The sequence below is a fragment of the Staurois parvus genome, unplaced genomic scaffold (assembly GCF_062004578.1).
Source record: "Staurois parvus isolate SC_StPar_1 unplaced genomic scaffold, SC_StPar_1.0 ptg000562l, whole genome shotgun sequence".
Classification (NCBI taxonomy): domain Eukaryota; kingdom Metazoa; phylum Chordata; class Amphibia; order Anura; family Ranidae; genus Staurois; species Staurois parvus.
Window position 1 is genome coordinate 13,734,941 of NW_028318358.1, and position 23,671 is coordinate 13,758,611.

Genomic DNA, 23,671 nt, shown 5'->3' on the forward strand with positions numbered 1-23,671 from the left:
TATTGTTGAAACTGGGGTGGACGGAGGGAGGATAAAGAGAACAGGGAAGGTTTGTTTATTCCACTTAAAACAAAAAGCAACTGTTCACTAAAAAATGAGTAATAATACCTCGGTAAACCTCATATCAGTGAAATATCCCCTACAATCACCCCATAAAGAAAAGTGACACTTTCACCCTTGAAAGTAAATACAATAATATTATTAAACCTTTCCTTCACCTATCTCCCAAAATCCAAATATGACATACTCTAATTTACCCTATTCCAACCACATCCAATGAATACTCAAAATATCCCAAATCAATAATAAATAATAAATTAAATAATAAAAATAAATAAAAAATAAATAAAATAGATAAATAATAAACGTCCAAATGTGATAAAAGTCCAATCAAACAATAGTCCACCAAAAACGTATTAATCCAGTGTGTTGAACTTCCAATTCCTATTCCAATCCTCGCGATACCTCGAAAAAAATAAATAAACTACAATAGTGTATTACCTTCTAAATAACAAAACAATATAAGTACCTTAATCGTGTATAAATGTATCAGTGCAAATAATGAATAAGTGCACCAAAATGAGATCAGATTCAACTGTGAATAACACGTGAATCATGCAAAAAGCATTCCATGAACATTCAACGATAAGTGAAAATCAAGTGACACTATTGCGAAGAAAACAAAAAAAAAAAAAACCACTTTAAATAATTACAATAATATAGTGGGATATAGTAAATATTAAATGATCATCAAATTCAATAAATAAGTGAGACAAATCAAATATATAAGTGAGCACTTCAATTCGTATAGTGAGCACTCTGTGACCACCTCCAAATAGTGAGATTATATACCATTACCCTCAGGAGTAATCACAAGCTTATCTGAATATTCTTGGTAAATATAGAAACCACTTCCAAGCTTTCATTTACTTCAGTTGCCCATCCTCCATATACCTCATGAAGCAAGAGGAGACTTATATAGTATATATTTCCAAGTATAAAGATAATTTAATAAAGTATCTTACAATGGGGTACTTGAAATTCAGCTATGTGCCAAACAAACCAGCCTCAATGTCTTTCTGGGTTAAGAAACCACATTTTCCAATTTTCAAAATGGCCGTGGCGACACTTCCGGTTTTGCGTGCATACGTCAGACGTCACGTCCCTTGACGCATTTCGTCACTTCCGGACTTCTTCTGAAGGGATCCAGACGTCTGAGAGGCGGCTCCTCTTATCCTGTCCCACATAATTGACAGGAAGCCGGAACCGCCATATTGCACAAGGGCAATGGCCAAAACGGGCATAAAACTTGCCAATAACTGAATGAACATTACTGAAACTTATTCTCTACACCCCATATACCATTTCACATGGAACAAGATATACCAACATACATACTTAATGGAACTAGTGACTATGGAGAGATAGCGCCTATAACAGACAGAGATCTAATCTCCTCCTACCGAGTATCACTCTAATAACAGTAAATGAAATACTTCATATTACTTAACTCTGTTCCTAAACAAGTATACAGCAATTAATCTAATATTAATCTCCAATATGTATTATTCCATGCTTTTATTATTAACAATATCTGTATATACTAATTAAACTACAAACATATACCTCTACCCCCCTCTACTGGTCAAACTATATTATTAAAATAAATATTTATTACTATAATTAAAATCCCATAATCTCTAAACTTTAATCAAACATAGTAAAATATAATAAAATGAATAAAACTAAAAACTATATAACCTCAGACACGTATACTCTAGTATTAATGAAATGAACCCAATATATACTTCTCCGTAATTCATATTAATATCCTACTAAACTAAATATTTATATTTTAGCATTTAAATTAAAATATCATACTCCTACAGACTAAATCTAAAAATAAATATTTATAAAATAAATAAATTAATGAATAAATACCACTTATCCCCTCTCACAAGTCTGAAATAAAACAATTTAAATCTAGCTCAATATTCAGACCTTTAGGTTTCAAAGTATTTAACCAAAAAATCCAAAAAGTTTCTTTCTGAGATAACCTCTGAATTCTGTTCCCACCCCTCCAATGCCCTTCCACAGTGTCAATCCCACAAAATTTTACCAAACTCGGATCCGAGTTGTGAAATTCCTTAAAATGCCTTGACACACTATGGTCCTTTTGACCCTTTTTGATATTAGCTACATGTTATTTTAGTCTGGCGCTAAGGTTTCTTTTAGTTCTGCCTATATATTGAAATTGACATGGACATTCTAACATGTATGATACATACTTCGTATTATATTTTATTTATGGAAAATTCTTCACCAGTGGTATGGGATCTGAATTTAGAAATCATTCTATTATTTATCCCTACACATCTTACATTTTTTGCAGGGATAGAATCCTTTAAAATCAAAATATCACTGTTTTTCTTAATGGGAGGTGAAATTACACCCTTAACTAGGGAGCATCTTAGATTATTAGTTTTTCTATAGATAAAAGGCGTTTTTTCTGGTAGGGCTGGTCCTAAAATATTATCTTTTTTTATTATTTTCTACTTCCTTAAATTGACATTTAAAACGTGAAATGAATGCATATTCGGCTTTCTTATTTCCTTCTTCCTTTATATCCTTATTTCTCTTAATTTTACCATCACCCAGATAATTTTTACTAATTTTAAATCTAATTGGGTCATAACCTTTTGATATAAATCTATCCTTACTCAATTCAGATTGTAATATATAATCCTCCAACCTGGAACAATTCCTCATAATTCTAGTGAACTGTCCCTTCAGTATTCCCTGAATCCAATGGTGATGGTGACAACTATTTGTAGGAATATATCCATTTCTAGCTGTTTCTTTAAAAAATGTTTTAAAATATAATTTATCATACTTAAAAATATTAAGGTCGAAAAAATTGGCTGACTCTGTACTAATATTATGGGTAAAACCTAGCTCATACTCATTTTTTTCAATAAACTCCAAAAATATTTTCAAACTATCCGCCGTACCTTCCCATATTAACAGGATGTCATCCTTGTGTTCCCATTTGGCTAAGAAAATATTCGCCAAACTGGGTGCAAATTTGGCGCCCATTGCAACATCCTTTCTCTGCACATAGTAATCCCCTTTATACCAAAAGTAATTCTTACTCATACTAAATTCCAACAGTTGCAAGATAAATTTTCTTTGTTTAATATGCAGATCGGTATAGTATTTTAGGGCCCATTTTATGGCTTCTATTCCATAACTATGTTTGATACTAGTATAAAGAGAATTGACGTCAATAGTAACCAAATATATTTCTTGTGGGACCTCCATCCCCTCTAATAAATTTATAACATCTTGACTATCCTTTAAATATGAGGGCACTTCTTTGACTACTGATTGTAGGTAAAAATCTACATATTGACCCACCCTCAAATGTATGGAGCCAATCCCATTAATAATGGGTCTCCCTGGGGGTTTCGTCAAACTTTTATGAATTTTAGGTAATATGGAAATAAAAGGCACATTACAATGTGAGGGGATAAGATAGAACGCTTCTTTCTCATCTAAAATTTTGTCTTCCTTCGCTTTCATCACCAATTTTTTAAGCAATTTTTTATATAAAACAATCGGGTTCTTACGAATTTTTATATACGTGTCCGAGTCACTTAAAATGGAATCCATTTCCTCTTCATACTTCTATCCATCACCACTACCCCTCCTCCTTTATCAGCTGGTCTAATTACAATATTTTCTTATTTTTGAGTGCAAGTATACCCTGATGGAGGGATTTTTCTTCCCTAAATTTTCATAGATTAAGTTCATATAGGTCATCTATTACCATCTGTTTAAACACCTCTATGTTCTGATTTCTAGAATTCGCGGGATTAAACGTAGATCTATTCTTTAAATTACTGTGAACATAGCTTGACCTCGTATTATGATTAGCAGATAGTGTAGGTCCCGGTAGTGAGGCAAAGTATTTTTTGATATTAAGTTTTCCGATATTTATTTATTTATTTCAGGTACTTATATAGCGCCGTCAATTTACGCAGCGCTTTACATATATATTGTACATTCACATCAGTCCCTAACCCTCAAGGGGCGTACAATCTAAGGTCCCTAACTCACATTCATACATACACATACTAGGGCCAATTTAGACAGGATCCAATTCACCTACCAGCATGTCTTTGGAGTGTGGGAGGAAACCGGAGTACCCGGAGGAAACCTACGCAGGCACAGGGAGAACATGCAAACTCCAGGCAGGTAGTGCCGTGGTTGGGATTTGAACCGACGACCCTAGTACTGCCAGGCGGAAGTGCTAACCATTTAGCCACTGTTATTAATATCAATATATGCCTCAAATTTGTTCAGATTCGATTTTAGAGCAAACTTTAAACCTTTATCTAACACTTCATTTCATTTTCGGGCAGTGGAACAGCTTAGATTATAGATTCCTTCACCTACATTTCTCTTTCTTTTGTTTTTGTTCCCTCTTTCTTGTATTTGACTTTCTTTCTATAATTTTATTAGGGTGTTTCTCTTCTTCTTCCTCCCTTGGAACAAAACCACTACCCCACTCTCTCCTGTAGTTGTAGGGTTGGTCCCTTGGTCCCCCCTTTCCCCAATGGGATTGGGAATACGGTCCTCTGGGGGGTGGTCTCGGAGGACGACCCCTGTAATCCCTCTGAAAAAAATTTTCTCTTCCCCTGTTTCCTCTGGGACTGTTATAATAATAATTTTTCCAACCTTCTAAAGGTTGGAACCTATTATGAGTCGGGACATTAAAGGCATGATTAAACGGACTTGAAATTTAAAACGGGTTTGAAATGTACTCTCCCAGTATTCCTAAAGGGTGATTTAAATACTCCCGGCTTCACCTGAAAAGAGGTGATATGCTTTGTCATACCTTGGGGTGGATATCCCTGTAAAACTTTGTTCTTATCCTTTTCCCCTGTCATGTTTCACATGACTGTCATATGCCTTTAAATGTTTTCAGTGTTTTGCCTCTGCTCCTCCCTTTCCTTTAGTTTAGCTAATGTTGCATAGATAGCCCTCCCCCCTTCCCAGAGATGCATTGCAACAGCCTCATTGCAAGAAGCAGAAACAGTATGTTCTTTCGACCTATTGAATGTTTATTGTTGTAAGATTCTCTTCGTTTATGGAATAAACTTAACAAGATCTTCTGATTGAGTCACTGACTGTGGACCCCAACTGAGGTTGAAGTTATCGCTATCTCATCACAATTGTAAGTTACAGAGATCACACTATCAATGCTTAGATTGGACACACAGAACAGTCGAAAGAACGGTGGAATGCTTCATAAGAATCCTTGCTAGCTAGAATACACAGTGAGATGTTACATGGATACTGGATATAACATCTATAGAGAGTGCAGCCACCTCTACACAAGTCTGTACATGCCTCCAAATTTTATCCCAGCATAACACTCATCAGTGTCAGGACAAATTATTGATGTGAATGTTTTACAACTGCAAGTTTATACACTGCATCTGTACACATTACAACACAACTCTTGCCTGTGAACTTATAAGAAAGAAAAAGAAAATCTTCCTGCAATTATTGCATTAATACCTGAACTCAGCCACAGAAGAAGTTATACATTTCTCTGTAAACTCTATCAACCCCTCTCCTTGCTAACATGATGTTTCAGGAAAGTAATACAGTCTGGGGAAACTAATACACAACCACGATCAGAGCTTCATCCAGAGCAGGACTTGGATAAAAGAGAAAAACGCTTAAGAAATCCATCTTGGAAAGTACAAGAGAATTTCAATACTGATCAAGAAGAATTTCTGTGTAATATTAATAACTTGTGGTCTAATACTGTTAAATGCATGTCTGCTCTCTCCCAACAATCTCATGAGAGCCATTACAACTAGAGGGCGCTATCCAGCAATTGAATGTTGCTTATGAGAATTATCAAAGACTGTGTGTTAAATATATTGCTCTGTTAAAACAGTACAACGCTCAAGGGTCATTGGAAGAATTAAGGAGTTTTGAGGAGTTCAATCTTGAAAGAGACAATTTAGTGGTGCAAACAAAGACAAAGGCAGAAGTGAGAATAACAGCTCCATGAATCCAGATCTTATCGCACTGAGTCTACTAGGTGCTCGTCAAGATCTTCCAAATCCATACAATCAAGATCTTCTACACTCAGTCAACAACTAATAAAAGCCTGTGCTGATGCTGAAGCTTCTAAAATTCAGGCAGCTTTCGCCCAAAAGAAAGCAGAAATGGAGGCTCAGGCCGCACCAATGGAGGCTCAGGCCGCACATCAAAAAGCACAAATGGAGGCTCAGGCCCCACATCAAAAAGCACAAATGGAGGCTCAGGCCAGAAAAATGGAGGCTCAGGCCGCATATAAGAAAGCAGAAATGGAGGCTCATGCCGCACATCAGAAAGCAGAGAAAGAAGCTGAAGCCACACGTCAAAAGGCAGAAATTGAAGTTTTGGAAAAACAGTGTGAGCATACCACAGCCATGGCAAGGTTAAGGGTCTTAGAACAAACCGCTAGTGAAAACGAAAGAGACAACAGTTCCAGACACTCAGTTGTATCTTTTGTCTCAGATTCTTCGCACACCTCTCCAGAACGTCAACTCCCTGTCACAGCAGCCAAATTACTCAAAGTCTCTTCTCTGTACCTACTGTACCTCAAGACCATTTGCCCTTACATCCTCCAATACATCAGACTGCAGCATCTCAGCTAGCCGCAGACACTGGTGTGTATTTAATAGACTGTCCATCATACTTTGACACCAGAGTACCTCCTAGCAAACGCACTACTCTACAAACCAACATGCCAATGGACTTTAAGCCAGCTCCAGCATTGAGTTCCTTAGCAGCAACATATGTTCCCAAGTCGCTTCACGTAAGTCCACCAACCGTCACAACTAACTCTGTTCCACATGCAGTCATGCACCCAAAATATGAAAACACGAACATGTCACAGTTTGCTAAATGCATGCTCCGCAGAGAGCTTGTTAAGACAGGCCTCACCAAGTTTGATGACAAGCCTGAAAATTACAAAGGCTGGAAATCCACTTTTAAGGCCACAATGAGTGACCTAGACATCAATGCCACAGAGGAATTAGAAATACTCATCAGATGGCTAGGTCCCCAGTCTACTGAACGCATCAAGAGACTCAAAGCAGTTCATACTGACAACCCTGCTGCAGGCCTTAATGCTGCTTGGGGCAGACTTGAACATATCTTTGCCAGCCCAGAGGCCATTGAAGATGTCTTATTCAAGAGGTTGCAAAGCTTCCCAAGGATTTCTGCTAACGACAACCTAAAGTTTCAAGAACTCAGCGATGTTCTATTAGAGCTTCAGCTTGCTATGGTTGACATCAACTTACCTGGTCTCAGTTACCTTGACACCTCTCATGGCATCAAATCTATTGTTCTCAAGCTACCATATGGAATTCAAGAAAGATAGGCAGCGATTGGATCAAAGTATAAGAACATAGAGTTGCCTTTCCTCCTTTTTCCTACTTCTGCAAGTTTATCAAAAGAATTGCAGACATTAAGAATGACCCAAGTTTCTCATATGGGGACTATAACTCTCTCAGTACACTCTCTAAGACCTACTAGCACACGTATGTCGCACAGAGACCGTAGAGGTCCAGCGTTAGTGAAAAGGACTAATGTTCTACCTGCACCTGCTACAGTTCTTGAAAAAGACTGATCAAAACAAGAGAATTGAGGACTCAAATCACCAATGTCCAATACATAACAAATCACATCCACTTAAGAAATGTATCGGCTTCAGAAAGAAAACCCTCCAAGAACGTAAGGAACTTTTGAAGAAATTTGGGGTTTGCTACAAATGCTGTGCCTCCACAGAACACTTTGCAAAGGACTGTAAAGCGATCAAATGTATAGAGTGTGAGAGTGATGACCATGTGCAAGCTCTTCATCAATATTCGCACAACTCTACTACACTCACCAACAATCCTCCTGAGGCAAAGCAAGGCGGGGAGCGCCCAGATCAAGCAGCACCTACCACCCCAGTGTTCTCTACATGTACAGAGGTCTGTGGAGAAGGATTCTGCGACAAATCTTGTGCAAAGATATGCTTTGTCCGTGTATACCCCAAAGGTCAACCTGAAAAGGCCATAAGACTGTATACTATTCTGGATGATCAGAGTAACAGATCTCTTGGAAGAACACAGTCTTTTGAACTGTTGAACATAACTGGAGATGCTCTGCCTTATACTCCAAGTACTTGTTCCAGCACTACAGAAGTCTTAGGTAGGAGAGCCAGTGGCCTTGTAGTTGCTCCTCTGAATGGCATTGTGGAAATATATCTTTGCCCACTATCACTGAGTGCAACCAGATTCCAAGCATCAAAGAGGAGATCCCTACTCCTGAAGCTGCTTTTCACCATTCTCACTTAAGGCACATAGCCAACCAAATACCAGCCCTCGATGAAAATGCTGATATCCTGCTGCTACTTGGTTGAGACATCCTAAGGGTGCACAAAGTTGGTCATCAAATCAACGGTCCACACAATGCACCATATGCTCAGTGTCTGGATCTAGGATGGGTCATCATAGGCAATGTCTGCCTAGACAAGGACAGGAGGTCCTACTCAGTCGCTTCCTTTAAAACACATGTCCTGTCAAATGGACAAACAACTTGTTGCGCACATCGACCACATAAATATATTGTGAAAGAAAGACTGTTTAAAAAGGTGCACAACAGCACATCATACAAGACAATAAGAAAGCTCTTAATCTCTGGGATGACAACATCGGCAACACAGTGTTCGAGGTAACCACTAAAGACAATAAGTTGGCAGCCACCATAGAAGACAAAAAATTTTTGAAAACCATGAGTAAAGAGTGCTAGCAAGATGATTCCAACAGTTGGGTAGCACCGCTACCATTTCGTTCCCCAAGAAAGAGACTACCATACAACAGGGTACATGCAGAATCACGGTTACTTTAAATCGCAGTTTGAACCAGAAGCCTGAGATGAAAAGGCACTTTGTGGACTTTATGCAGAAGGTGTTTGAGAGAGATCATGCTGAGCCTGCACCTCCTCTTAGGAGAAGAATGTTGGTATCTACCATGCTTTGGTGTCTACCATCCTCGCAAGCCTGATCAAATTAGGGTGGTCTTTGACTCAAGTACTCCTCATCAAGGCGTCTCCCTCAATGACAATCTTCTCACTGGGCCTAATCTGAACAACAATCTCATAGGAGTCTTACTTTGCTTCAGACAAGAGCCAATTGCTGTTATGGCTGATATTCAGCAGATGTTCCATTGTTTCATCGTCCATGAAGACTACAGAAACTTCCTCAGGTTCCGATGGTACCACAATAATGATGTCAACGATGAAGTCATAGACTATCGAATGAAGGTACATGTTTTTGGTAACAGTCCTTCTCCTGCAGTAGCAATTTATGGACTGAGGAAAACAGCTCAAGAGGGTGTGAAAGAATTTGGATCTGATGCAAGACAGTTCATCAAAAGGAATTTCTATGTAGACAATGGACTCAAATCTCTGCCCAATGAAGAAGAAGCTATTGACCTTCTTACCAGAACCCAGAACATGCTTGCCACTGCAAACCTCAGACTTCACAAAATCATCTCTAAGAGCGACAAGGTCATGATAGCTTTCCATCCTTTCCAGCTGTCAGTGTGAAGAAATTCCAACTAGGATCTGGACTGTTACACAACGCAGTCTTGGATTGCTTTGGAATGTTAAACAAGACACATTCACATTTCAAGCATCAGCCTGTGACAAGCCCTTCACAAAGTGAGGAGTTGTCTACAGTAAACAGCATTTATGATCCGTTAGGTTTCATTACACCTCTCAGCATTCAGAGTAAGATACAGCTGAGACAACTTACTTCTGAAAGCTCAGACTGGGATACCCCCTTACCCAAAGAGAAACAACAAAGGTGGGAATCCTGGAAACAGTCTATAAAAGCATTACAACAACTCCAGATACCACGCTCTTACACCCAAGCATCCTTAAAGAATGCCACCAGAAGAGAGATTCATGTCTTCTCTACATCCTGAAGAATGGCACTATATTCCCACAAGCCTCAACCCTGCTGACCGCGGCAGTCGTGAAGTACCTACTACTGCATTTCGGTACACATCTTGGCTATATCCACTAGAGATGAGCGAATCGAAGTATCCGAAGTGGAATTCGAGTCGAATATCGGAAAAATTTCGATTCGTGCCGAATCCGAAAAACAGCCTAATTCGGACGCGCGAATCGAAATTTTTCCGAAAATGGCGGCTGACATGTGCGGCGACGGAGCGGGGATGTCGGGGAAGGCGCGCAGACAAGGCGCGCTGCCCCATAATGCATTCCTCAACGACATGTGATCGCATCAGCCAATCAGCAGCCAGCCAGCCAGCACTGTGTAATGGTCGAGGTATATATAGCGGCCATTTTGGAAATCTTCATTTGCCTGCAGTCATTGAACAGAGGCAGACCGCTCTGTACTAGGGACAGGGACAGAGTTAGGGCCACAGAAACGAGAATTGGGGACAGAGAGAAGTTACTTAGGGACAGAGAACCATTACTCAGGGACACAGACTTGTTAATGAGGGCCACAGAATCGTTATTTAGGGACAAAGAAACGCTAGTTAGGGCCACAGAATTCATACTCAGGGACAGACAGAATTGTTACTCAGTGCCAGAGAATTGTTACTTAGGGCCACAGAAACGTTATTAGGGCCACAGAATTTTTACTCAGGGACAGACAGAATTGTTACTGAGTGCCAGAGAATTGTTACTCAGGGACAGACAGAATTGTTACTGAGTGCCAGAGAATTCTTACTCAGGGCCACAGAATTCATTCTCAGGGACAGACAGAATTGTTACTCAGGGACAGACAGAATTGTTACTGAGTGCCAGAGAATTGTTACTCAGGGACAGACAGAATTGTTACTGAGTGCCAGAGAATTGTTACTCAGGGACAGACAGAATTGTTACTGAGTGCCAGAGAATTGTTACTCAGGGACAGACAGAATTGTTACTGAGTGCCAGAGAATTGTTACTCAGGGACAGACAGAATTGTTACTGAGTGCCAGAGAATTGTTACTCAGGGACAGACAGAATTGTTACTGAGTGCCAGAGAATTGTTACTCGCACAGACACAAAATTGTTACTTGCACAGACACAGAATTGTTACTCGCACAGACACAGAATTGTTACTCAGGGCCACAGAATTCATACTCAGGGACAGACAGAATTGTTACTGAGTGCCAGAGAATTGTTACTCAGGGACAGACAGAATTGTTACTGAGTGCCAGAGAATTGTTACTCGCACAGACACAAAATTGTTACTTGCACAGACACAGAATTGTTACTCGCACAGACACAGAATTGTTACTCAGGGCCACAGAATTCATACTCAGGGACAGACAGAATTGTTACTGAGTGCCAGAGAATTGTTACTCGCACAGACACAAAATTGTTACTTGCACAGACACAGAATTGTTACTCGCGCAGACACAGAATTGTTACTCAGGGCCACAGAATTCATACTCAGGGACAGACAGAATTGTTACTGAGTGCCAGAGAATTGTTACTCAGGGACAGACAGAATTGTTACTGAGTGCCAGAGAATTGTTACTCAGGGACAGACAGAATTGTTACTGAGTGCCAGAGAATTGTTACTCGCACAGACACAAAATTGTTACTTGCACAGACACAGAATTGTTACTCGCGCAGACACAGAATTGTTACTCAGGGCCACAGAATTCATACTCAGGGACAGACAGAATTGTTACTGAGTGCCAGAGAATTGTTACTCAGGGACAGACAGAATTGTTACTGAGTGCCAGAGAATTGTTACTCAGGGACAGACAGAATTGTTACTGAGTGCCAGAGAATTGTTACTCGCACAGACACAAAATTGTTACTTGCACAGACACAGAATTGTTACTCGCACAGACACAGAATTGTTACTCAGGGCCACAGAATTCATACTCAGGGACAGACAGAATTGTTACTGAGCGCCAGAGAATTGTTACTCAGGGACAGACAGAATTGTTACTGAGTGCCAGAGAATTGTTACTCAGGGACAGACAGAATTGTTACTGAGTGCCAGAGAATTGTTACTCAGGGACAGACAGAATTGTTACTGAGTGCCAGAGAATTGTTACTCAGGGACAGACAGAATTGTTACTGAGTGCCAGAGAATTGTTACTCGCACAGACACAAAATTGTTACTTGCACAGACACAGAATTGTTACTCGCACAGACACAGAATTGTTACTCAGGGCCACAGAATTCATACTCAGGGACAGACAGAATTGTTACTGAGTGCCAGAGAATTGTTACTCAGGGACAGACAGAATTGTTACTGAGTGCCAGAGAATTGTTACTCAGGGACAGACAGAATTGTTACTGAGTGCCAGAGAATTGTTACTCGCACAGACACAAAATTGTTACTTGCACAGACACAGAATTGTTACTCGCGCAGACACAGAATTGTTACTCAGGGCCACAGAATTCATACTCAGGGACAGACAGAATTGTTACTGAGTGCCAGAGAATTGTTACTCAGGGACAGACAGAATTGTTACTGAGTGCCAGAGAATTGTTACTCAGGGACAGACAGAATTGTTACTGAGTGCCAGAGAATTGTTACTCGCACAGACACAAAATTGTTACTTGCACAGACACAGAATTGTTACTCGCACAGACACAGAATTGTTACTCAGGGCCACAGAATTCATACTCAGGGACAGACAGAATTGTTACTGAGCGCCAGAGAATTGTTACTCAGGGACAGACAGAATTGTTACTGAGTGCCAGAGAATTGTTACTCAGGGACAGACAGAATTGTTACTGAGTGCCAGAGAATTGTTACTCAGGGACAGACAGAATTGTTACTGAGTGCCAGAGAATTGTTACTCAGGGACAGACAGAATTGTTACTGAGTGCCAGAGAATTGTTACTCGCACAGACACAAAATTGTTACTTGCACAGACACAGAATTGTTACTCGCGCAGACACAGAATTGTTACTCAGGGCCACAGAATTCATACTCAGGGACAGACAGAATTGTTACTGAGTGCCAGAGAATTGTTACTCAGGGACAGACAGAATTGTTACTGAGTGCCAGAGAATTGTTACTCAGGGACAGACAGAATTGTTACTGAGTGCCAGAGAATTGTTACTCGCACAGACACAAAATTGTTACTTGCACAGACACAGAATTGTTACTCGCACAGACACAGAATTGTTACTCGCACAGACACAGAATTGTTACTCAGGGCCACAGAATTCATACTCAGGGACAGACAGAATTGTTACTGAGTGCCAGAGAATTGTTACTCAGGGACACCTAATCGTTGAATTAAATAGTATGTCAGACAACATGCAGAGGAGTGGCAGAGGAGGCAATGTTTTAGGAGCGAGCAGACGTGGCAGCAGAGGAAGGGGTCGAGGCAGCAGTATTCGCAGCCAGAGGCCAGTGCTCCCGGTGTCATCCAGCGGTCGTGTCTCCACCGACAACCCTGCCGTCATTGATTGGTTGGCTCGGTCGTCTTCCTCTTCCCAGGTCACCTCTGACACCTACAGCCAACGGTCGGTGGGTACGTCAGACACAACCGTTAGTTGGCATGGCCCGGGACCAAGCCCACTGAAATCACGTGTCCTCTACCTGCCCCTGTCCTTTGCTGTTCCCTCACCAAGCGAAGTATCGCATGCTGTGGGCTCAGCCCCACTGTACAGTGAGGAAGAGCTAACAGAGGGCGGTCAGGAACGGGGGGAGACATCGGCCTTTTCAGCAGCCAAGCGAACAAGTACTGGCGAGGAGAGTGGCTCGGTAGCCGGTCTAGAGACAGGTCTGTCTCCTGACCCAGACGCAGCCGAGGGGGCTAGTAGTGAGGCGGAGACCCTACTTGATGATGAGGAGGTTGATCGCACTTGGCAGCCTCGTCGTCATCAGGCAATTTCTTCCGCATCATCAGGAGAAGAGGGTGGCAGCTTGGCAGCGAGCAAAACAGTCGGTGGGTTGCCCAGGAGACAGCAGCAGGGTCGCATCAGTGTCAGTGGAGCCAAACGTCCACGGAGTAGAGCACCAGCTCCACTGCAGCCTACCACCACGGCCAGTAGTGGTGCCGGTGCGCACGGAGGAAGTAGCAGTCAGCCAGTGAAGAGTAGCGGGGGCAAAGTTTCCTACTCGGTGGTGTGGCAATTTTTCCTCAAGCCGCCCGAGGAAGTAAACGTAGCCGTATGTCGACTATGTGGCCAGAAATGCAAGCGTGGCCAGGGGGCCCATGTTGGGACTACAGCGTTGCGTCAGCATATGCAGCGTCACCATTCGGTGGCCTGGGAAAACCGTGATAAACATACGGCGGTTCTGCCTGCCCCAGCCCCCGCTCCATCACCCGCTCCGTTACTTGCTCCGTCACCCGACGTCGTCAATCGCCCTCTATCAGCCAGTCAAGGCTCCAACACCTCTGCTGAGGGGAGTTGTCGCTCATTGGCATCTTCCGCTCGTTCAGATGCTCCTTCTCCTGCTACTCCTCTTCTCGGATTCCGTCAACAGTCTTTCTTGGAATCCGTATCCAAGAGACAACAGTTTGCGAGCACGCACCCGACGGTGCAAAAGCTGAACGTCCTCCTGTCCAAGTTGCTGGTGCTGCAGTCCCTCCCTTTCCAACTGGTGGACTCAGCACCTTTCCGAGAAATGATGGCTTGTGCCGCGCCGCGGTGGAGAGTGCCAAGCCGTCATTTCTTTGCCCAAAAGGCAGTGCCAGCCCTGCATTCACATGTAGAAGAGATGGTGGGCCAGTCTTTGAGCATGTCGGTCTCTGCCAAAGTGCACGGCAGCGCCGACGTGTGGAGCTGTAACTACGGTCAGGGACAGTACATGTCATTTACGGCCCACTGGGTGAACGTGGTGCCGGCACAGCCGCACCAGCAACTTGGACAGGTCACGACGCTTTTGCCTCCACGTTTGCACGTCCTTGGTCCAGCAAGCATGTCCGCCTCTACCACCTCTTTTTCCGCCGTGTCCTCAGCCGCCACCCCCGTGCCAAGTCCCATTACCCGACCGGCATATCACATGTGCAGGGCGCAACGGTGTCACGCTGTGCTGCACCTGGTATGCCTTGGCGAACGTAGTCACACAGGGGAGGAACTGCTGAGTGTAATGAACAGAGAAATCGACAGATGGCTGTCTCCGCGCAAACTAAAAATCGGAACCATGTTGACTGACAACGGAAAGAACATGGTGTCTGCTCTGCGTCAAGGAAGGTTGTGCCATGCGCCATGCATGGCTCACGTGTTCAATCTGGTTGTCAAGCGGTTCCTAAAATCCACCATCCCACTGCAAGACATCCTTAAAATGTCACGTAAACTGTGCATGCATTTCAGCCATTCCTACACCGCAAAGAACACCCTCATTGAGCTGCAGCGGCAGAACGGAATTCCACAGCATCGCCTGATCTGCGACGTTGCAACAAGGTGGAATTCAACCCTACACATGTTAGACCGCCTTTACGAGCAGCGAAAGGCCATCACCGATTTCCTGATGTTACAAGCGGATAAAGGTACTCCCCTGTGTAACTTAGATGTCAGCCATTGGCAGCTCATGCGTGACACCTGCCGCTTGCTCAGGCCCTTTGAGGAGGCCACGCTATTCGTGAGTCGGCAGGACTATGGGATGAACGACGTCATTCCTCTGTTGCACGTCCTGGAACAAATGCTGTTAACAATGGCTGGTCAGGGTGCGGTAGACGTGGCGCACAGATCTCAACGCCACATGACCCCTGTGGGGGCAGGACAGGAAGAAGAGGAGGAGGTAGAGGAGGACATTTGTGCTCAGGAATTATTGAGTGAAATGGGTGGTTTTTCCACTCAGCGGACAGGAGTGGAGGAGCAGGAGCATCTGGTAGAGGAGGAGGAGGAGGAGACAGAGGACCCAGACGCACCGTGGCAGTATGCTGTGGAGATGGAGGCAGGGAGTCCCTCGCATTCCTTGGCACAAATGGCCCATAGCATGCTCGGTTGCTTGCGTAGCGACAGCCGAATAATAACCATCAGACAGAGGGATGACTTTTGGCTGTCCACCTTGTTGGACCCTCGCTACCGGTCCAAAATGGTGGCCTTTTTCACACCTGCTGAGAGGGAGGCCAAAATTACGTACTATAAAAACCACCTATGTAGTCAGTTGGTCTCTGCCTTTGTGCGCCATCGTCCATCCTCAGACACTGTGGGCCCTGTGCGCTCGCGTTCCGCTGGCATGGCAGCAGGGGAGGGGTGGGGTGGTAGGAGCAGTGGCAGCTCCACCAGCAGCGGCTGCCTCAGTCTGCAGTCGATGATGAGTAGCTTTCTTCACCAGCGCAGTGAGGAAACTACTAACCAGCCGCAGCAGCAGCAGCAGCATCAGGTGGACCTGGAGCAGGAGCTCAAACAACAGGCTTGGGCCTACTTGGACAGCACCCTGCCAACCGAGGTAGACAATCCCCTTGACTACTGGGCAACGAAACTTGACCTTTGGCCCCAACTAGCTGAATTTGCCCTTGAAAGGCTGTCATGCCCGGCCAGTAGCGTGGCATCGGAGCGCGTGTTTAGTGCGGCAGGAGGTATTGTAACTCCGCGGAGGACACGACTGTCCACCCAAAGTGTGGAGAGACTCACGTTTGTGAAAATGAATCAGGCGTGGATTAGTCTGGATTTCAAACCACCAGTTCCTGACACAACTGACTAAATCCGCCATGAATCATGCCTCAAACATGTGCCACTTTCAGGTCTCCTCACACTGCTGGTGTGTTGAATTTTTTGACATAGGGTGCTGGCAGATTACGGGCCTCCTATAGCTGCTGCCAGGCCCCTAATCTGCCATAGGCCCCTATATACCACCTCCTCCTGCTGCTGCCAGGTCCAGAGTCTCTCATGGGTCCCTGTACGGCCTCCCATTGCTGCTGTCTCCATCGCCACACTCTGCTGCCATGTGCCACTTTCAGGTCTCTTCACACTGCTGGTGTGTTAAATTTTTTGACATAGGGTGCAGGCAGATTACGGGCCTCACATAGCTGCTGCCAGGCCCCTAATCTGCCATGGGCCCCTATATACCGCCTCCTCATGCTGCTGCCAAGTCCAGAGTCTCTCATGGGTCCCTGTACGGCCTCCCATTGCTGCTGTCTCCATCGCCACACTCTGCTGCCATGTGCCACTTTCAGGTCTCTTCACACTGCTGGTGTGTTTAATTTTTTGACATAGGGTGCAGGCAGATTACGGGCCTCACATAGCTGCTGCCAGGCCCCTAATCTGCCATGGGCCCCTATATACCGCCTCCTCATGCTGCTGCCAAGTCTAGAGTCTCTCATGGGTCCCTGTACGGCCTCCCATTGCTGCTGTCTCCATCGCCACACTCTGCTGCCATGTGCCACTTTCAGGTCTCTTCACACTGCTGGTGTGTTAAATTTTTTGACATAGGGTGCAGGCAGATTACGGGCCTCACATAGCTGCTGCCAGGCCCCTAATCTGCCATGGGCCCCTATATACCGCCTCCTCATGCTGCTGCCAAGTCCAGAGTCTGTCATGGTCCCTGTACGGCCTCCCATTGCTGCTGTCTCCATCGCCACACTCTGCTGCCATGTGCCACTTTCAGGTCTCTTCACACTGCTGGTGTGTTTAATTTTTTGACATAGGGTGCAGGCAGATTACGGGCCTCACATAGCTGCTGCCAGGCCCCTAATCTGCCATGGGCCCCTATATACCGCCTCCTCATGCTGCTGCCAAGTCTAGAGTCTCTCATGGGTCCCTGTACGGCCTCCCATTGCTGCTGTCTCCATCGCCACACTCTGCTGCCATGTGCCACTTTCAGGTCTCTTCACACTGCTGGTGTGTTAAATTTTTTGACATAGGGTGCAGGCAGATTACGGGCCTCACATAGCTGCTGCCAGGCCCCTAATCTGCCATGGGCCCCTATATACCGCCTCCTCATGCTGCTGCCAAGTCCAGAGTCTGTCATGGTCCCTGTACGGCCTCCCATTGCTGCTGTCTCCATCGCCACACTCTGCTGCCATGTGCCACTTTCAGGTCTCTTCACACTGCTGGTGTGTTAAATTTTTTGACATAGGGTGCAGGCAGATTACGGGCCTCACATAGCTGCTGCCAGGCCCCTAATCTGCCATGGGCCCCTATATACCGCCTCCTCATGCTGCTGCCAAGTCCAGAGTCTCTCATGGGTCCCTGTACGGCCTCCCATTGCTGCTGTCTCCATCGCCACACTCTGCTGCCATGTGCCACTTTCAGGTCTCTTCACACTGCTGGTGTGTTAAATTTTTTGACATAGGGTGCAGGCAGATTACGGGCCTCACATAGCTGCTGCCAGGCCCCTAATCTGCCATGGGCCCCTATATACCGCCTCCTCATGCTGCTGCCAAGTCCAGAGTCTGTCATGGTCCCTGTACGGCCTCCCATTGCTGCTGTCTCCATCGCCACACTCTGCCATGTGCCACTTTCAGGTCTCTTCACACTGCTGGTGTGTTTAATTTTTTGACATAGGGTGCAGGCAGATTACGGGCCTCACATAGCTGCTGCCAGGCCCCTAATCTGCCATAGGCCCCTATATACCGCCTCCTCATGCTGCTGCCAGGTCCAGAGTCTCTCATGGGTCCCTGTACGGCCTCCCATTGCTGCTTTCTCCATCGCCACACTCTGCCATGTGCCACTTTCAGGTCTCCTCACACACTGCTGGTGTGTTGAATTTTTTGACATAGGGTGCTGGCAGATTACGGGCCTCCCATAGCTGCTGCCAGGCCCCTAATCTGCCATGGGCCCCTATATACCGCCTCCTCATGCTGCTGCCAAGTCCAGAGTCTGTCATGGGTCCCTGTACGGCCTCCCATTGCTGCTGTCTCCATCGCCACACTCTGCTGCCATGTGCCACTTTCAGGTCTCTTCACACTGCTGGTGTGTTAAATTTTTTGACATAGGGTGCAGGCAGATTACGGGCCTCACATAGCTGCTGCCAGGCCCCTAATCTGCCATGGGCCCCTATATACCGCCTCCTCATGCTGCTGCCAAGTCCAGAGTCTGTCATGGTCCCTGTACGGCCTCCCATTGCTGCTGTCTCCATCGCCACACTCTGCTGCCATGTGCCACTTTCAGGTCTCTTCACACTGCTGGTGTGTTAAATTTTTTGACATAGGGTGCAGGCAGATTACGGGCCTCACATAGCTGCTGCCAGGCCCCTAATCTGCCATGGGCCCCTATATACCGCCTCCTCATGCTGCTGCCAAGTCCAGAGTCTGTCATGGTCCCTGTACGGCCTCCCATTGCTGCTGTCTCCATCGCCACACTCTGCTGCCATGTGCCACTTTCAGGTCTCTTCACACTGCTGGTGTGTTTAATTTTTTGACATAGGGTGCAGGCAGATTACGGGCCTCACATAGCTGCTGCCAGGCCCCTAATCTGCCATGGGCCCCTATATACCGCCTCCTCATGCTGCTGCCAAGTCTAGAGTCTCTCATGGGTCCCTGTACGGCCTCCCATTGCTGCTGTCTCCATCGCCACACTCTGCTGCCATGTGCCACTTTCAGGTCTCTTCACACTGCTGGTGTGTTAAATTTTTTGACATAGGGTGCAGGCAGATTACGGGCCTCACATAGCTGCTGCCAGGCCCCTAATCTGCCATGGGCCCCTATATACCGCCTCCTCATGCTGCTGCCAAGTCCAGAGTCTGTCATGGTCCCTGTACGGCCTCCCATTGCTGCTGTCTCCATCGCCACACTCTGCTGCCATGTGCCACTTTCAGGTCTCTTCACACTGCTGGTGTGTTAAATTTTTTGACATAGGGTGCAGGCAGATTACGGGCCTCACATAGCTGCTGCCAGGCCCCTAATCTGCCATGGGCCCCTATATACCGCCTCCTCATGCTGCTGCCAAGTCCAGAGTCTCTCATGGGTCCCTGTACGGCCTCCCATTGCTGCTGTCTCCATCGCCACACTCTGCTGCCATGTGCCACTTTCAGGTCTCTTCACACTGCTGGTGTGTTAAATTTTTTGACATAGGGTGCAGGCAGATTACGGGCCTCACATAGCTGCTGCCAGGCCCCTAATCTGCCATGGGCCCCTATATACCGCCTCCTCATGCTGCTGCCAAGTCCAGAGTCTGTCATGGTCCCTGTACGGCCTCCCATTGCTGCTGTCTCCATCGCCACACTCTGCCATGTGCCACTTTCAGGTCTCTTCACACTGCTGGTGTGTTTAATTTTTTGACATAGGGTGCAGGCAGATTACGGGCCTCACATAGCTGCTGCCAGGCCCCTAATCTGCCATAGGCCCCTATATACCGCCTCCTCATGCTGCTGCCAGGTCCAGAGTCTCTCATGGGTCCCTGTACGGCCTCCCATTGCTGCTTTCTCCATCGCCACACTCTGCCATGTGCCACTTTCAGGTCTCCTCACACACTGCTGGTGTGTTGAATTTTTTGACATAGGGTGCTGGCAGATTACGGGCCTCCCATAGCTGCTGCCAGGCCCCTAATCTGCCATGGGCCCCTATATACCGCCTCCTCATGCTGCTGCCAAGTCCAGAGTCTGTCATGGGTCCCTGTACGGCCTCCCATTGCTGCTGTCTCCATCGCCACACTCTGCTGCCATGTGCCACTTTCAGGTCTCTTCACACTGCTGGTGTGTTAAATTTTTTGACATAGGGTGCAGGCAGATTACGGGCCTCACATAGCTGCTGCCAGGCCCCTAATCTGCCATGGGCCCCTATATACCGCCTCCTCATGCTGCTGCCAAGTCCAGAGTCTGTCATGGTCCCTGTACGGCCTCCCATTGCTGCTGTCTCCATCGCCACACTCTGCTGCCATGTGCCACTTTCAGGTCTCTTCACACTGCTGGTGTGTTAAATTTTTTGACATAGGGTGCAGGCAGATTACGGGCCTCACATAGCTGCTGCCAGGCCCCTAATCTGCCATGGGCCCCTATATACCGCCTCCTCATGCTGCTGCCAAGTCTAGAGTCTCTCATGGGTCCCTGTACGGCCTCCCATTGCTGCTGTCTCCATCGCCACACTCTGCTGCCATGTGCCACTTTCAGGTCTCTTCACACTGCTGGTGTGTTAAATTTTTTGACATAGGGTGCAGGCAGATTACGGGCCTCACATAGCTGCTGCCAGGCCCCTAATCTGCCATGGGCCCCTATATACCGCCTCCTCATGCTGCTGCCAAGTCCAGAGTCTGTCATGGTCCCTGTACGGCCTCCCATTGCTGCTGTCTCCATCGCCACACTCTGCTGCCATGTGCCACTTTCAGGTCTCTTCACACTGCTGGTGTGTTAAATTTTTTGACATAGGGTGCAGGCAGATTACGGGCCTCACATAGCTGCTGCCAGGCCCCTAATCTGCCATGGGCCCCTATATACCGCCTCCTCATGCTGCTGCCAAGTCCAGAGTCTCTCATGGGTCCCTGTACGGCCTCCCATTGCTGCTGTCTCCATCGCCACACTCTGCTGCCATGTGCCACTTTCAGGTCTCTTCACACTGCTGGTGTGTTAAATTTTTTGACATAGGGTGCAGGCAGATTACGGGCCTCACATAGCTGCTGCCAGGCCCCTAATCTGCCATGGGCCCCTATATACCGCCTCCTCATGCTGCTGCCAAGTCCAGAGTCTGTCATGGTCCCTGTACGGCCTCCCATTGCTGCTGTCTCCATCGCCACACTCTGCCATGTGCCACTTTCAGGTCTCTTCACACTGCTGGTGTGTTTAATTTTTTGACATAGGGTGCAGGCAGATTACGGGCCTCACATAGCTGCTGCCTGGCCCCTAATCTGCCATAGGCCCCTATATACCGCCTCCTCATGCTGCTGCCAGGTCCAGAGTCTCTCATGGGTCCCTGTACGGCCTCCCATTGCTGCTTTCTCCATCGCCACACTCTGCCATGTGCCACTTTCAGGTCTCCTCACACACTGCTGGTGTGTTGAATTTTTTGACATAGGGTGCTGGCAGATTACGGGCCTCCCATAGCTGCTGCCAGGCCCCTAATCTGCCATGGGCCCCTATATACCGCCTCCTCATGCTGCTGCCAAGTCCAGAGTCTGTCATGGGTCCCTGTACGGCCTCCCATTGCTGCTGTCTCCATCGCCACACTCTGCCATGTGCCACTTTCAGGTCTCCTCACACACTGCTGGTGTGTAGAATTTTTTGACATAGGGTGCTGGCAGATTACGGGCCTCCCATAGCTGCTGCCAGGCCCCTAATCTGCCATGGGCCCCTATATACCGCCTCCTCATGCTGCTGCCAAGTCCAGAGTCTGTCATGGGTCCCTGTACGGCCTCCCATTGCTGCTGTCTCCATCGCCACACTCTGCTGCCATGTGCCACTTTCAGGTCTCTTCACACTGCTGGTGTGTTAAATTTTTTGACATAGGGTGCAGGCAGATTACGGGCCTCACATAGCTGCTGCCAGGCCCCTAATCTGCCATGGGCCCCTATATACCGCCTCCTCATGCTGCTGCCAAGTCCAGAGTCTGTCATGGTCCCTGTACGGCCTCCCATTGCTGCTGTCTCCATCGCCACACTCTGCCATGTGCCACTTTCAGGTCTCCTCACACTGCTGGTGTGTTCCATTTTTTGTCATAGGGTGCTGGCAGATTATGGGCCTCCCATAACTGCTGCCAGGCCCCTAATCTGCCATGGGCCCCTATACCGACTCCTCATGCTGTGACGTTGCAACAAGGTGGAATTCAACCCTACATATGTTAGACCGCCTTTACGAACAGCAAAAGGCCATCACAGATTTCCTGATGTTAAAAGCAGATAAAGGTACTCCCTGTGTAACTTAGATGTCAGCCATTGGCAGCTCATGCGTGACACCTGCGCTTGCTCAGGCCCTTTGAGGAGGCCACGCTATTCGTGAGTCGGCAGGACTATGGGATGAACGACGTCATTCCTCTGTTGCACGTCCTGGAACAAATGCTGTTAACAATGGCTGGTCAGGGTGCGGTAGACGTGGCGCACAGATCTCAACGCCACATGGCCCCTGTGGGGGCAGGACTGGAAGAAGAGGAGGAGGTAGAGGAGGACATTGGTGCTCAGGAATTATTGAGTGAAATGGGTGGTTTTTCCACTCAGCGGACAGGAGTGGAGGAGCAGGAGCATCTGGTAGAGGAGGAGGAAGAGGAGACAGAGGACCTAGACGCACCGTGGCAGTATGCTGTGGAGATGGAGGCAGGGAGTCCCTCGCATTCCTTGGCACAAATGGCCCATAGCATGCTCGGTTGCTTGCGTAGCGACAGCCGAATAATAACCATCAGACAGAGGGATGACTTTTGGCTGTCCACCTTGTTGGACCCTCGCTACCGTTCAAAAATGGTGGCCTTTTTCACACCTGCTGAGAGGGAGGCCAAAATAACGTACTATAAAAAACACCTATGTAGTCAGCTGGTCTCTGCCTGTCTGCGCCAACGTCCATCCTCAGACACTGTGGGCCCTGTGCGCTCGTGTTCCGCTGCCATGGCAGCAGGGGAGGGGTGGGGTGGTAGGAGCAGTGGCAGCTCCACCAGCAGCGGCTGCCTCAGTCTGCAGTCGATGATGAGTAGCTTTCTTCACCAGCGCAGTGAGGAAACTACTAACCAGCCGCAGCAGCAGCAGCAGCATCAGGTGGACCTGGAGCAGGACCTCAAACAACAGGCTTAGGCCTACTTGGACAGCACCCTGC

The 23,671-nt window shown here is 46.7% G+C and overlaps 1 protein-coding gene across 1 annotated transcript in view; it reads right to left on the reverse strand.

Annotated features, from left to right (window-relative positions):
- The window catches only part of LOC149450865 (hydroperoxide isomerase ALOXE3-like), a 204,431-nt gene that overhangs the window by 57,609 nt on the left and 123,151 nt on the right, over window positions 1–23,671 (reverse strand). The window lies entirely within an intron of this gene.